Below are 15,244 nucleotides of genomic sequence, written 5' to 3'. Positions count from 1 at the left end.
CAGCTGTGCTTGTCATTAATTCCTCAGAAAGGAATTTATTGAAACTCTACTTTATCACAATAAATTGCCAAAAGATAATTTCATTGGGTTAGGCACCATAAACCAGATTTTTTTCTTTGCATTGCAGTCTAGACAAGTGGTCTGTGCACTGGATGGGGAACCAGCTGACAGGCCACATGCAGAGGGTGCTGGTAAATAGTTCCTTTTCCAACTGGTGACCTGTCACTAGTGGGGTCCCCCAGGGATCAATATTGGGCCTTTCAGTATCTTCACAAGTGATCTGGAAGATAGGATCAAGTGTACTATGACCAAGTTTTGCCAATGACACCAAACTGAGTGGGGAAGCGGACACTTTGGAAAGGAGAGCCATGCTGCAGGAAGACCTGGGTAGGCTGGAAGAGTAGGCTTACAAGAACCTTATGATGTTGAACAAGGACAAGTGTAAGGTCCTTCACCTGGGTAAACACAATCCAAGAATGCAGCACAGGCTGGGATCTGCCTGGCTGTGGAGCAGCTCTGCGGAAAGAGACCTGTGGGTCCTGCTGGACAGCATACTCAATAAGAGTGAACAGCATGCAGCTATGGGAAAGAAAGCGAACAGGGTGCTGAGTTGCATCCACAAGGGCGTCACCAGCAGAGATAAAGAAGTCATTATCCCACTCTACTCAGCACTTGTCAGGCCACTCCTGGAATACAGTGTTCAGTTTTGGTGAAAAAGTTGTGTGCAGGCTGGAGAGGGTCCAGAGGAGGGCTACAGACATGATCAAAGGACAGAGAGCCTGCCGCATGAGGAAAGGCTGAGAAAACTTGGTTTGTTCAGCCAGGAGAAGTCTCAGGGGAGACCTTAGCACCATGTTCCAGTATTTGAAGGGTGGCTACAAAGAAGATGGAGACTCCCTTTTTAAAGTAGTCACATGGAAAAGATGAGGGGTAATAGGTGCAAGTTAATCCCAGGGAGGTTCCGGTTGAACACAAGGGGAAAATTTTCACGAGAACAATCAGTCATTGGAATAATCTCCCCAGGAAAGTGGTGGATTCCCCAGCATTAGACGCTTTTAAGATTCAGCTGTACAGGGTGCTGGGCCATCTTGTCTCTACTGTGCTTTTGCCAAGAAAGGTCGGACCAGATGATCCTTAAAGTCCCTTCTAAACTGGTATTCTATGATTCTGTTATTCAGTAATCTATGATTCTTCTCTAAACTATCATGTATTTTGAGTCTGAACCTGGACAGAGTTTGGCTCAAATGTAAAACCCATTATTTCTGAAATTTGTGTCAGTTATTGTCCATAACAATAAGTATGAAATGTCTTCTAATTAAAAAACTGGAGACTCAAAAAGACTCTCCAACCACTGGTATGGAACATAAAAAAGAAATGATAGGTTAACTTTTGTATTCAAATGAGTCTGCAACCTTTAACAAGACAAATTTATTTTATAATTACCACTCTTCATTGCTTCATTTGGACTGACAATTCAAACCCAAAACCAAAACAAGAGGTGGTTTTGTACTTGCAAAACCAAAACATAGTGCCTGAGGTTTTGCGAAAGCAAAATACTTCCTGGCTCATTCCATCTGAGCTAAATTGGATGAAACACAGTCATTTAAGTGAATCAAAAGAAAAACTTCTGGTGTAAACTTGCAACAATCAGTTACAGAATTAGAAGATCTTCCTGAGGTCCTTCCAACCTGCGTGAAGTGATAAAGGAGCTAAATTTTACTCAGTACCACTAAATCAGAATATCAATAATATTGCAAGAAAAGGGAAGCATACAAACATAACCTTGTACTGTATTTCAGCTTTCCATCAAATTTGAACTGGTTAAGCATAAGAAAAAAACAAGAATAATAGAAAAATTAGTTAAAAAAAAGAGTAAATTCCAAAATCACAATATAGGTGTATCAGACAGCTCATACAGAGCAGTATGATGGATAGGGGCAAAGCAGTTGTCGTCATCTACCTGGACTTGTGCAAAGTGTTCAAGGCTGTTCCGCACGACGTCCTTGTCTCTAAATTGGAGAGACATCAATTTGATGGATGGACCACTCAGTGGATAAAGAATTGGCTCGATGGCCGCACGCAAAGAGTTGTGGTAAGTGGGTCGATGTCCAGTTGGAAACCTGTAACGAGTGGTATCCCTCAGGGATCGCTGTTGGCACCAATCTTGTTCAACATCTTTGTCAGTGACATGGACAGTGGGGTTGAGTGCACCCTCAGCAAGTTTGCCGATGACACCAAGCTGTGTGGTTTGGTTGATACGCTGGAGGGAAGGGATGCCATCCAGAGAGACCTTGACACGCGTGTGAGGTGGGCTGATGCCAACCTTACGAAGTTCAACCAAGCCAAGTGCAAGGTTCTACACCTGGGTCGGGGCAATCCCAGGCGCTGCTACAGGCTGGGTGGAGAAGAGATTCAGAGCAGCCCTGCGGAGAAGGACTTGGGGTCCTGGTTGATGAGAAGCTTAACATGAGCCGGCTTTAGTGTGCGCTCGTAGCCCAGAAAGCCAACCGTATCCTGGGCTGCATCAAAAGAAGCGTGACCAGCAGGTCAAAGGAGATGATCCTGCCCCTCTCCTCTCTGCTTTCGTGAGACTTCACTTGGAGTATTGTGTACAACACAATACTCAACATAAAAAGGACGTGGAGCTGTTGGAGCAAGTGCAGAGGAGGGCCACGAGGATGATAAGAGGGCTGGAGCACCTCCCGTATGGAGACAGGCTGAGAAAGTTGGGGCTGTTCAGCCTGGAGAAGAGAAGGCTGCATGGAGACCTTGTTAGCTGCCTTCCAGTATCTGAAGGGGGCCTATAAGGATGCTGGGGAGGGACTCTTCATTAGGGACTGTAGTGATAGGACAAGAGGTAACTTAAACTTAAACAGGGGAAGTTTAGGTTAGATATAAGGAAGAAATTCTTTACAGTGAGGGTGGTGAGGCACTGGAACAGGTTGCCCAAAGAAATTGTGAATGCTCCATCCCTGGCAGTGTTCAAGGCCAGGTTGAATGGAGTCTTGTGTGACATGGTTTAATGTGAGATGTCCCTGCCCATGGCAGGGGGCTTGGAACTAGATGATCTTGAGGTCCTTTCCAACCTTAACTATTCTATGATTCTATGATTCTATGATTCTAATATGTTGCTTTTCTATAGATTTAGTCTTTTTGATATATTTTATATATATGAAGACTCTAATAATATTTTTGCATTAAGAGTTCACTAGCTAACAGCTACCTGTTGGCATGCTTTTTGTATGCTGACAGCATGTCTACAATTTTCTATACAGTTAGAATACTGTTGAGTTGAAGTTTATATCATTATGACAGCTATGAACTGAGCCTTTTACCAATAAAAATTATAACATAAATCTTTCATAATCAGCAGTCAATGACTTCTATTTACTGCTAATGTGATCAAGAAAGTGAGGGCAGCAGATACAACATTAAGGACTCATTAAGTCATTTAGCAGCTTAATTCTGATTTCAGAAAGTCATCTTAGTCCTTTTGGACACCCATTCTTAAATTCTTTATACTTTACTGAATATTCTGCATTTTTGTTCACATGTTATTGTGAATGCTCCCTTTCTATAGGACTTAGAAATATGGAATATGCTGGTTAATATTGAGTGGCAAAAATGTAGCATCTTCACAGTAGTATAAAAGGATAAATAAAAATTCCCTGTTGATTCAAAGAATTAGTGATTTTAAAATAAAATATCATCAAACCAAGCAGAATTGAAGTTATACCTTAGATCACTTCACCATACCCTGATAATAACTAGAGAAATCAGAAATAATTGCTGAATTTATTACTTGGATTGCTTGATAGTTTTCATCTGTCTGGCAACTTAGATATGGTTTTGAAGAATCCCATAAAAGAATTTATTTAGCATTCGACTCACACAGCAAAATTCTTCTGACAGCAACATTATTCTTTTATGGCTGTTTTGTTCCAAAGTAGTTTGCTCCTGTTTAATGAAAGCATAGATGGAATAGTACCATTAATGGTTAATGTAAATTACCTGCCAATTAAATACATTTTCCATAGGATTGAGAGACAGAAATGCAAAAGCTTTGAACTCTTAAGGGCCAACCACTACATGGGATAAGCCTTTATAAGGTATGCAGTCTGTAGTCAGAAGAATACCACCAGGATGATGAAAGATGAATGGTTTTGAATCGAAGAGCAGTTCTGATTAAAGAATCACATTTGACTTTTAAAATCCTAGTCCTGGAAAGATGTTAGACATTAACTTACTGTTGAGCAGTGTGAGTTGTTCCTGTTAGTTCAATGTATGTTCTTACAGATAAATTGTCTAAAATTTTAATATTGTCTTTGGAATTAACTGATGATTATCATCATACTTGTTAAGAAGAGACTAAAGCAAGTGTTTTCATTGGATATGGTCTTCTCTACCACTAAGAATTTAAATAGTCCAGTTTTGGATGACATTTCATGGTACAGTTAGATCGGGATAAGAAGATCCTCTGCAAATGGAAAAGAAGTGGTATTTTTACAGTACCACTCACAGTTTTGTGAGCACAGTTCTATTAAGAGGATATGCCGGTTATAGATGTATATGTGTAAACACATACAATCACTACTAAAAACTTCACATTTATTTGGTGTTCCCTCAGCATTGTCCCATCTGCTTTCATCTGGTGTATAATAGAGTGTCATATAACTATAAAAATAATAATTAAAAAAATTCTACATTAAACTCAGTTTGAAATTAGTTGGGTAGGAAAGATATTGGCAGCCACTTCAAATTGAACTCTATGGAATTTTCTACAGAATTAAGCCAGAAATTCCAAATACTATTTGCCAGCATATTTGTGATTAAAAATAACTTTCCTGAACACAATTTATGAACAGAGGGATTTACATAGTTGTAAAAATAATTCTTCAGTTTCCAATACAATTCACCATTTAGTGCATGTCCAGTGAATACAAGTGCCTTCCTTTGCTTTCAGTCAAAATCTCTCTGTTATCTAATCTGTTAGGACAGTAGGCCAGGTTATCTTCTTAGCTTTGTTGGTGAAACTGAGGAAATACTCCATCTCATTAATGTTATCAGTTCACTACCTATAAAGAAAATAGGTTGGGGTTTTTTTTGTTTGTTTGGGGGCTTTTTGGTGGTTTGTTTTTTTTTTTTTTTTTTTTTGTTTTGTTTTGTTTTTGTTTTTTTGTTTGCTTGTTTGTTTTGTTTTTTGGGTTGGTTTTTTTTTTTTAATTGTTTTGGGGTTTTGGGGGTTTTTTTTTGGGGGGGAAGGGGAGGAAACCCTCATTAATTAAATGAATACCTGTAGCTTTGGAACCCATCTGTCTGGCTGGTGGGCTTCCAAACTACCCAAGTGTATCAGGGGTTTTACAGCATCTCTGGAATTCACACTCTCTCTTTCATGCTGTTGCCACATGTTCATTTGTATGAAACATGTCAGAAAACCCCCAAAGGGGCTGAGCTAGCTGTTGATAGCTCTACTAGGCAGTCAGAGAGATTTTATCAGTAGAATTCCAGGAAAGCAACATCTCATATGTTACCTGTACTGTAAAGACGAGAAAAAGGTCAAAAAGATCACAGTTATTTTATATTCACACCTTTGTTCCTACTCTCAAGATGTAGTCAGATGTTACTGTATATTTTCTTCTACTTCAAAGAGCTTTAGTTTGGATACATTTTTAGTTCCCCATTGCTTTCAGGGTTGAAATGTTAGGATGCATTTCCTGTGAATGACAAAACTCTCAGGCTAAGGAAGAGCTGGGTGCAGTACTGAAGCCACATCTGTGGACAGCATTTCAGACAATGAACAATACCTCACATGCTGAGATACAAAGAGTGGAAAACATGAACATAATTATGAATAGTTCAGTAACAGTCTGAAAAAAATTTGTTAAAGTCATTGTCTGATCAGAAGTGTTAAACAAAACATCTACCCAAAATAATTTGTATGATGTTTCAGGTTTTCTTACCAAAAACCCAACTACTTCTGTAGATCAACTAGAACATTGGATTGAAGAAAATTAAACCCATTAAAAATTTCATATACCATTCATATTGACTTGTAAGGCATAATAGGATTGCCTTGCCTTTGAAATTGGCCCTGAATGTAAGTGGATTCTGGTCTGGATTTACCCATGTGCTTTTACTGGTTTTGATGATTCCATATGCATAATACCCTCATAGACATGTCTTAACTAGTTAGTTAAATGAGTAGCTTCATGGCAGGTTCGCTGTGCTGAGGTAGCTCAAACAATGGGTGTAAAATAGCAAATCTGGTCCAGTGAATCTTAAATAAATTCAGAACATACAGTTACATACAGCTAATATAAACAAAATGCAGGATATACTGCAATAAACTTTGTGAAGTAAACTGAAGAATAATTCATGCAACACTGAAATTCAGTCTTCATTTCTTGGCAGCAGCAATGCTGATGGTCTCTTTACTGGAAATAGATGTTGCGTCAGGACAAATTGGACTCCTAGTGAGTAAGAATTAAGTCAGTGCTAGCCAGTTAAGTAAAATGAAATTTTTCCAGTCTGATACTTTTCACTGATTCAGGAAATGGTTTTCAGGCATAACCTGGATATGACATGCTGTAGGAAATATTCAGTACCAGCTGAAACTACAAGCACAGGGCCTATCTTTTCTTAGAGGAAAAATAATAGTCTTTTATAATATACTGCCATTCGTCTACACAGGTGGCAGGGTAGTTCATAAGCAAGCTATGCTATTAACAAGTAGAGGAAGGAATTTTGTAAAATATATCTCTAGGAGTGTAATAGCTAATCCTGATGAACAGGATTTTCTTCTTCACATATACAGCTTATCACAGTGAAACAAGACTCCTTTACTCCTTTCCTTGCCCTGATCCCTTCATGAGGCTGTCTCAGAGAACATGCTGGGTCTGTGTGTCACAAGTCACTGCTCATACAGAAGTTGTTCTGATGAGATTTTTCAACTACAGATACCTATCATTAGTTGGTCCTGCATGAAATAAACAACACAAATCATAGGAAACTATTTACTTGTATAAAACTCTGCTGCAGGGTTAGAAAAAGGGCAAAGAAAACAGAAGAACCTGGTATCCTAATTCCTCTGTCTGTCCACAGCCTCCTTTATAATGTTTTTTCATTACTGTTATTACTTTTGACTTGCCACAATAAGCCTAGCTTTCGACACTGAGCTGAAGTAGAGTTTCCAAGCTGTCTGTCATCCAAACATGTCTAAGAAGAAATATCTTTTTGGGCAGTTGGAGTAGTTGCGATTTCTACTTTGTAGAAAGTATCTTGCTCAGATTTAGTGCTTTTACAAATAATGCATTGACAGAAGCTTTACATGGGTGTGATCTACCTCCCATTGTTTCGTAACAGATGTGCTGAGAAGTTATGGAAGAGCACTTGCTTGTTAAACGTTATTTAAGTATGCCTTTGTCAGTTTCACTAAACACCTTCCTTTTTACTCTAAATATATTGGGGTAATGTGAAAAGTCCAGCAACTTCTTTGCAATTGCTTAACCTTTCTATATTAAAAACAATAATAAGAATAATTAAATTAACCCTGTGACAATTTAAAAATCTGAAATTTCGGTGTGGTAGGTACCAGTAAACTGGTAGCAACTACTTATCAGGTTTCAGATCAGGTATTTGGAAATGTACAGCATGCAAGCGTTTCCAGAGAAAGCAAGCTGGCTGCAATAAAACTAAAACAAAAGCAGCAACAGAACATGAAAACTTTCACTGGATGGAGGGTACTGGCCATTTGAAACATATTTTTGAAATTACTCAAATAATTTTCCTAATGACACATACCAGTGTATATGTTTCAAGAACTTCTTTTTCTTTATGGCAGCAGTGATGTGAAGTGAGGAAAACATGAAGTATGTGGAAAAAGAAACAGATTACTTTTTTATCCTAGACTTATTTTCCAGCTGAAACTATATTCCACACTCAGAACAGTGATTTTGTCTCTGGAAGTTGCTTAGAGTGTTATGGTTTAAAGAAGAGTCCTTCACCTAAAATAATTTTAAAGTGTAAATTTTAGGTGACAAGCTAGCATAGCCAGATGTGGCAGAAAGTCTATCACTACAGAGAAGCTGAATCTATAAGGAAAGGGGTTAAAATGTGAAGTTACCCAAGGAGGACATGTGACTGTCATAGGAGTGCCATTGGCCATGTGTCAATACAAGAACACAACTGATCTTGATCCAGCCACAGTTTAAAGCTATAGGATCCTAAAGTTTCCAGCTCTGAACTGAGACAGAATGAACAGAGAAGGATGTGCTGAAAGATCATTTAAAAATTATGCTTGTCAGCCAGCATGGTGTGGTGCAACAGAAACAAACGATGCCATGAATTGCAGGATAATGCCAGCTAACTGTTAGGTCTTCTTGTGTGAATACAGCCATTGTTTTTCTACAGATACACACATCTGAGTAAGTCTAAATTGATAATAGAAGAGAGGAGAATGTTTTAAAGAGATCTATTTCTAAGTGTTGTGCAAGTATAATTACAAAGTTTGTTCCAGTAAATTATGAGAGACGAAAGTATAATTTGCTTACTATCATAAAAAGCTGTATATATTTGCCTACATACCTGTACATACACACACTTGCAGATGCTGCTGATCATGTTTATGTCTAAGTCATATCTTGAACCCTTATGTGATGATCTGGAAATAGCCCTTGTTCTCATGTTACTTCTCTTTCACTCTGAACAGGTGAAGAGCTAGAAATCTCTTCTCCATGCAGTGTGTGCAAAGCTATGCAGAAATTGCACTGCCTACACCTGGGGCTCCTCTGTTAGTGCCCCTCAGCTAAAACAGTGGTGAGAGCTTGTCTTTGTTCTATTCCACTGCAGCAGAAAAGAAGCTCATTTAAATCACAGGTGGCTGACCACTGCCTACAGTCTAAAAGGCAGTGGAGGAAAAGTGCTAGCAGTGGTTTCAGAGGCAAGGCTGTTGCACATACCCACGTATTATTGAATTTTTGTTGTTTTCCTTGGCACTGGAAAAAAAGACATGGGCTCACAGGCAATTGCAGTTGAGAGCCAACCACCTTCTAGCAGTGCTTTGTTCCCAGCTGCATTTTGCTTTAGACACGTCAGTGAAGAGCGACTGCAGCAGACCCTGGACTTAGAGCACAATTGAAACTCTGTGCTTAGTGTGTGCAAAGTGTGCTTAGGTGTGTATGTTTGAATCAGCGAGTCTTCAATAAACAAAAAAATCAATAAAACCAAACAAAAAACATAGAGGCAAATAAAAATATTTCTAAACAATCGGCCAGTTGTCATCCATTGAGTTCATTTGCTCCTACAAAGGGAATGGCTTCCATTGGGAGTATGAAATGCAAGGTCAGGCTTTGACAATTCAACTCTCATTGGATCTGAGCCAGTTCATACCAGCAGGTAATTTGGCCCTGGAGAAATAAAGTGCCAAGTTTAGAGGTGACAGAGATTATGTTGCTTTCATAGCCTTACATTTATTTTCTTTTTCTTTTTCTTTTTTTTTTTTTCCTAATAGCCATTTAGGAAATCCTGCCTCTCATTTATCTTGTTGTTATGGACTTCAATTATTAAATCAAAAATTTCTGCCAACTGCTGTGGGTAATTTCTGCTACTATTTTTGGCATCTCTGGACTTTTCCCAAAACATACTATTTTGTTTTCAAATGCAAGTGTTTTTGAAAGAGAAGGAATTTAATTCTTCAAAGGTTTAAGTTTGTCACATTTATTTTTTTTTCCATCTTAAAAAGGTTTTAGAAAGGACCTATTGGAAAATTACTTTTATGGTTACCAACATATGGAAACTCAGAGCTCTGGAAAGATTACAGAAAGTTAAAGAAGGAAAAAAAACCACCCCAATTTATAAAATACAGATTTGTAGAGGCAACAAAGAGCACAAAAGTGCATAACAGTAATTTTGAGTTTATATTAAAATCCTATATGTGGTTGCTGTTTATGAAAAAATATACTGAGCCAATAAAAACAACTATATGTCAGTAACATAGGTGAATTGCCAGCAGCATTCAGTGCTCATCAGAAAAAGTTGTGTTACGAAATATTTTATGAGAAATGGGAAGCCTATTCTGTGCTGGTTCTTTTTTTTACTGCAGAAAAGTAGCACTAAATAAAAGTGGACTTAACGAGAGATTTTTTGACATTGCAGTATTGTAATTGTAAGAGAAATCTGAATTTGCAAAGCTCTTAAAGGCAACACCTTCCAAAAAAACCCTAAAACCCTGAAGGTAATATACCATTTATGGCTTTATTCTTGTTCATGCTAAATGAATAAGATGCAAAAAAACATAATTCCTTTTGTACTTTGGAAGGTTAAAATGGTAAATGTCTTCGATGACCAGCATCCATCAAGTAGAAAAGGAGGAGACTTTTGAAATTGTCTCTTGCCATAAAAGTTGTTCCCACTCCCTCCTGAACTTTATATGCCTTTTCAATACTTACTTTCCTCACAAATGCAACATAACAAACATTGATCAGGTTGAGACTGACAGAAAGGGCTCTTTTATCTTCATTGCCCATGTCTTTGTGCAATTATTTGAAAAAATACACTGTATCTTTCAGTAGTCCATCCTGGAAATCACTTTGGTTTTTCCTAGCTTTACCATCCCCTACATTTCTTCCTCCCATTGAGGATATATATATTTTGGGATATAGCCTCCTTGCTTTCATCCCAGAATTACATTTTTCCTAATTGGATTCCATGTAATTATCTTCTGCCCGTATTTCTGCTCTGTTTGTACACCTTTCTATCACTCCTTTGCATATGCCAGTTAGGGTAAATTACTATCATCTGCGTGCTGTTTGCTTCCTTTTGGGGATCATAAATAAAGAAGATATAAACAAGAGCAGATGTACCATTATTAGACACCTCTCTCTCATTCAGTGCACTGCTGTTTATCATTAGTCTATGCTTACAATCATTTAGCCAGATTTCAAATCACATTACAGTGTTCACAGCCAAGCACATTTATACCAAATGAATATTTCTAGTAGGTTTGCATCAGAGAAAGTATAAAATGTTAAGGAAAACAGCAACCTCACAAACAGCCCTCTCCTGAGTACTGTAAATCTCTATTGGAAGGCATGTAAGCAACAACTCAAAAACCTTTTTGTTCTTCAGGGGATCCTTGAACAAAAGGAAGTCTCAGCATTGCATTTATTGGTTTGATGAAAATTTTCACTATCAGACATGTAAGAGACAGGAACATTTTGGAAGGTGACTCTTGTTTTCCATAGTTATTAAAGAGAGTTAAAATATGGAGTATGGAGAAGTGAAGAATAAAGGAATTCTAGATGAATGGCATGTTTTAGATATCCATTTTGAGATACAGTCTGTTCATTGCTAAAAATAAGTAAGAAATTCCAACAGTGTCGATACTGGCTACAAAAGATCAAAAAGGCAACACAGACAGAAAAATTACATTATGATCTGCAAGAACTGGAAATATGGCAAAGCACAATGCCTGAGCAGTGCTGGTGAGCTACTAACTTTTCTCTGAATGAAAGTGCGAAGAGAAAAGAGAAATGTATTCTTTAATTGGAAGTGAGAGAAAAGCGAAGCAGTTAGGAAATGTGAATAGTAGGAAAAACAAAATAAAAGAAAAAATAAGAAGAGACAAAATAGAGAAGAAACGAGGCTACCAGCTGAGTGTGGGTTTTTTGGGGTTGAATCAGAAAACTGTTAGATGTCTATTTCTTTTGAGAAGGCAAATGGCAGAAAAGATACCTCTCCTTTCACCAGAGAGAAGAGAAAATGAAGAACAACTCATGAAATGGGAAGCTGAAAATATTTGGATAGTCCAGTATGCAGATGAGAAAAACAGAAAAATATTATTTTCACAAAGGATTGCATTTACAAAGTCCCAAAGGAGATACAGGGAACCATTATAGCAGCCTTCCAGTACCTGAAGGGAGACTACAAGAAATATGGAGAGGGACTTTTTACAAAGGCACTTCACTTTGAGAGTGGTTGAGGCACTGGCACAGGTTGCCCAGAGAAGTTGTGGATGCTCCATCCCTGGAAGTGTTCAAGGCCAGGTCGGATTAGGCTTTGAGCAACCTGGTCTAGTGGAAGGTGTCCCTGCCCACGGCAGGGGGTTTGGAACTAGGTAGTCTTTGAGGTCCTTCCAACCCAAACCATTCTATGATTCTAGGATTACCCCAAGTGTGTTTCCATTGCTTTCCATAGTACTATGCCACTTGTCTTAACTCAAGATTTAGGGGTTTTGCATTTAATCATGATTTTAAGTAAAAAAATTAAATTCAGTTTCATCAGTTAGTTTAATTTACATAATTCTTCGAATGACTAGGCAATTGTCAGGAACAGTACAGCTGATATTTTAAAAAATAAATTTGCTTGGTAGAATAAAATAATAATGGATAGAAGACTCTCTAGACAGAGGCTTTTAATATACTGAGTTGAAAGAAAGAATATAAACTGTAGTATTGTGATTTTCCAAGTGTAAAAGTGAAGGTCCTCATTCATCCTAGTGTAATACTTGTAACAGATGGAGTTTCATCAAGAGGACTTGACCTAGGACATTTATCCTCATGCTTTCAACATTATAGCCCACATACAAAACAGTTTGAAAAAAATCGCAGGAAACATTTGTAAAGCAATATCAACAAACTGAGACCCTTTGTATTCCCCAGACAGTAGTCTGATAGTGGAAAGATGGCTGTGGGATTTACAAACAAAATGAAAACTGGCAAGGATATCAAACTGTATCCGTTTTAGGCAATTTACCTCTTCCTCTAGGCTCATAAAAGCTAAATAACAACCAGAAACTTGCTATTTGCGATAAACAAAACAGAGCTGACTAACCTGATGCTGTAGGAGTGACTTTTCAGTGTCTATCCCTCACATTAGGATCACTTCAGGCACGGGTTGCATAACTCCAGCTCCTGGCTCCATCCACCCCTGCTGGTTAACAAATGATATATATACATTTAGCTAACTGTAGCCTTTGAAGTTATACCACAGATTGGTATGCTGAACAGAAGCAGGTAAAGAGCCAAGGGTGTGGGCAGAAGAATTGCCCACACCCTTGTAGTTTTAACATTTGGGAAAAGTTTTTGCTCTTTGAGGAAGGGAAAATGATGCATTTGTTTTGGGATGACAGCTCAAGGCTTAGTTTTTACATATGAATCTCATCTCAGCAATATTTTGGCTTCTGATATTTTAAGCAAAATTGACTTGGCTTGAAGTGGATGTTGACCTTATGAGGGATCAAGTCAGCCTTCCTGTTGTTACTTGCACTGAGCACATATTTTCTCCATCTCTTGATACTCAGGATTTATCTTACTACCACTGTAATGAGAGAGGTTTGTTGGGGGTCAATGTTGTGATTCTAACCCTACAAAAAGTAAAGTTTATCTGGAAACAGTTGACCATGTTATTCATCTTTCTTTCTGATGTTTAGGGAAATTATGGGGATTGCTTGTACGGAAGGTGATAATGTGCTGGCAATATTCAAACTATACAGTTTCATTGGTTAGTGAGAGTTATAGATACTCACAATTATAGATTGCTTCTGCTTACTACGTAAATTGAGAGAATTTGTGTTGAAATAAGAAAGAGGAAAAGGTATATGTAGAAGCTATCTAATCTCCAGCACAAGGCTGACAGATCATTTGGACTCTTGTGGGAGAGATGGTGGAAAGGCTGAAGCCCTGGTGGAAATTCCTCATTGCAAAGCGTTGTAACACACCACAGCATGCATAAAACTACTGTGGCTAAGTGAATAATAACTTTCTAAAACTGAATATTCCAGAAAGCAGTGCTAAATCTAAGGTATGTGCCAATAGAAGGGGATTGGAAAAAAAAATTTCATCTTCAAGGGGTTAGAATATTTTCCACAGCCTCCTAGATGGACCTAGGTTACCTTAGAAATCAGTGTCGTCAAAAGAAGTAACAATGTCTTTTTATTTCTGCTGTTAAATAGCGATAATAACTTGTAGCCATCCATTCGTAGAGACAACAGAATATAGACTAATATACATAATCTGGACTTTTTATGAATGAGAAATATTCTTTGTATCTGCTTGATGGCCATAAATATACTTTGCAGAACGTAGGCCATTTTCCTGAAGCAGAAATCCAGAACAGAGACCTATCAAAGCATCTCCAGGCAATACAAAATTCCCATGTCCCCTCCATGCAGATGATGAAAGAAGAGGAACCGCTAAATGCCAAACCTGTATAAAATTTTAGTTATTTCTTTGATCTAAATGTAGCTATACTGAGTCACTGGATGACTGAACTCGGGCACCATTTTCATTACAAGCATTTCTGTTTGGGGAAGCAGCAAAAGAAGTACACATGCAAGACACAAAACACCAGAAGTTTCCACAGTGCTGAGTTTTTCCCAGGGACTGGGAATTGGCTCAGGGTGCAATAATCCTTCTGAAATCCCTAAATCCCAGGTCATTTGTTGACGAATTGTGTCTTCTGGCCTTGCTAGTTAAGGGGGAAAAGTCCTGTGTGGTTAAGCAATCTGAGTGAAAATACAGAAAGCCAGCTAGGGCTTACCCCAAGTAAAGAAAATTAGTCAGTCATGCAAAAGAATCTTTCAATTTTCTGTGGAGAGACTTTTCATGACCTTTTAACCATTTCTGAAACCAAATTGTTATGCAATATGTCATTATTATAAGTGATAAACAATGTAAAACATTTGCTTAAAACAAGGCTTTGTTGGAAAACATTAGAAAAATAAAAAAAAAGTGTAAAAATTATTTGAAAACCAGATCATTTCAAAAGCACCCGTTTCTTAATTCCAGCAGCTTTCTGTGTTTGTGTTTCAAACCAGCAGTTTTCAGTAGAGCAATCTATTTCAGGGAAGAGAAAGCCCTTTTGTGAAGATTGCAGGCAGAGGCAGCTGTTTGCCTTGTTGTCACAGCTCAGAGATGAAGTGTGTGGCAGAGCCCTGCTGTGTCTCTCAAGTTGTGTGAGTGAGCAAACGCTCACGTGGCTTTGGCAACTGTACAGGGTTTATCCCTTCTGGAGCTTTATTTTTTCTCTGTTTCAAACTAAAGGCATCTGCAAAAATGCATAGCCTAGTTGTTCTTGAGAGATACAGGGCATTTAGAGAAAAGTACAAAGAATAATGCCATCAGAATAGAGAATAAAGAAAAGCAGAACAAGACTGCACAAAGGAAGCTGAAAGGTACCCCAGCCACTCTCCCCCAGTTATCTCCATGGCTGGAAGAAAGAAATGTTTTTTCCTGTTCACTATCTATCT

This window comes from Strigops habroptila, chromosome 2 (assembly GCF_004027225.2).
Source record: "Strigops habroptila isolate Jane chromosome 2, bStrHab1.2.pri, whole genome shotgun sequence".
NCBI lineage: Eukaryota > Metazoa > Chordata > Aves > Psittaciformes > Psittacidae > Strigops > Strigops habroptila.
Note: the sequence above shows the minus strand (reverse complement) of the source record.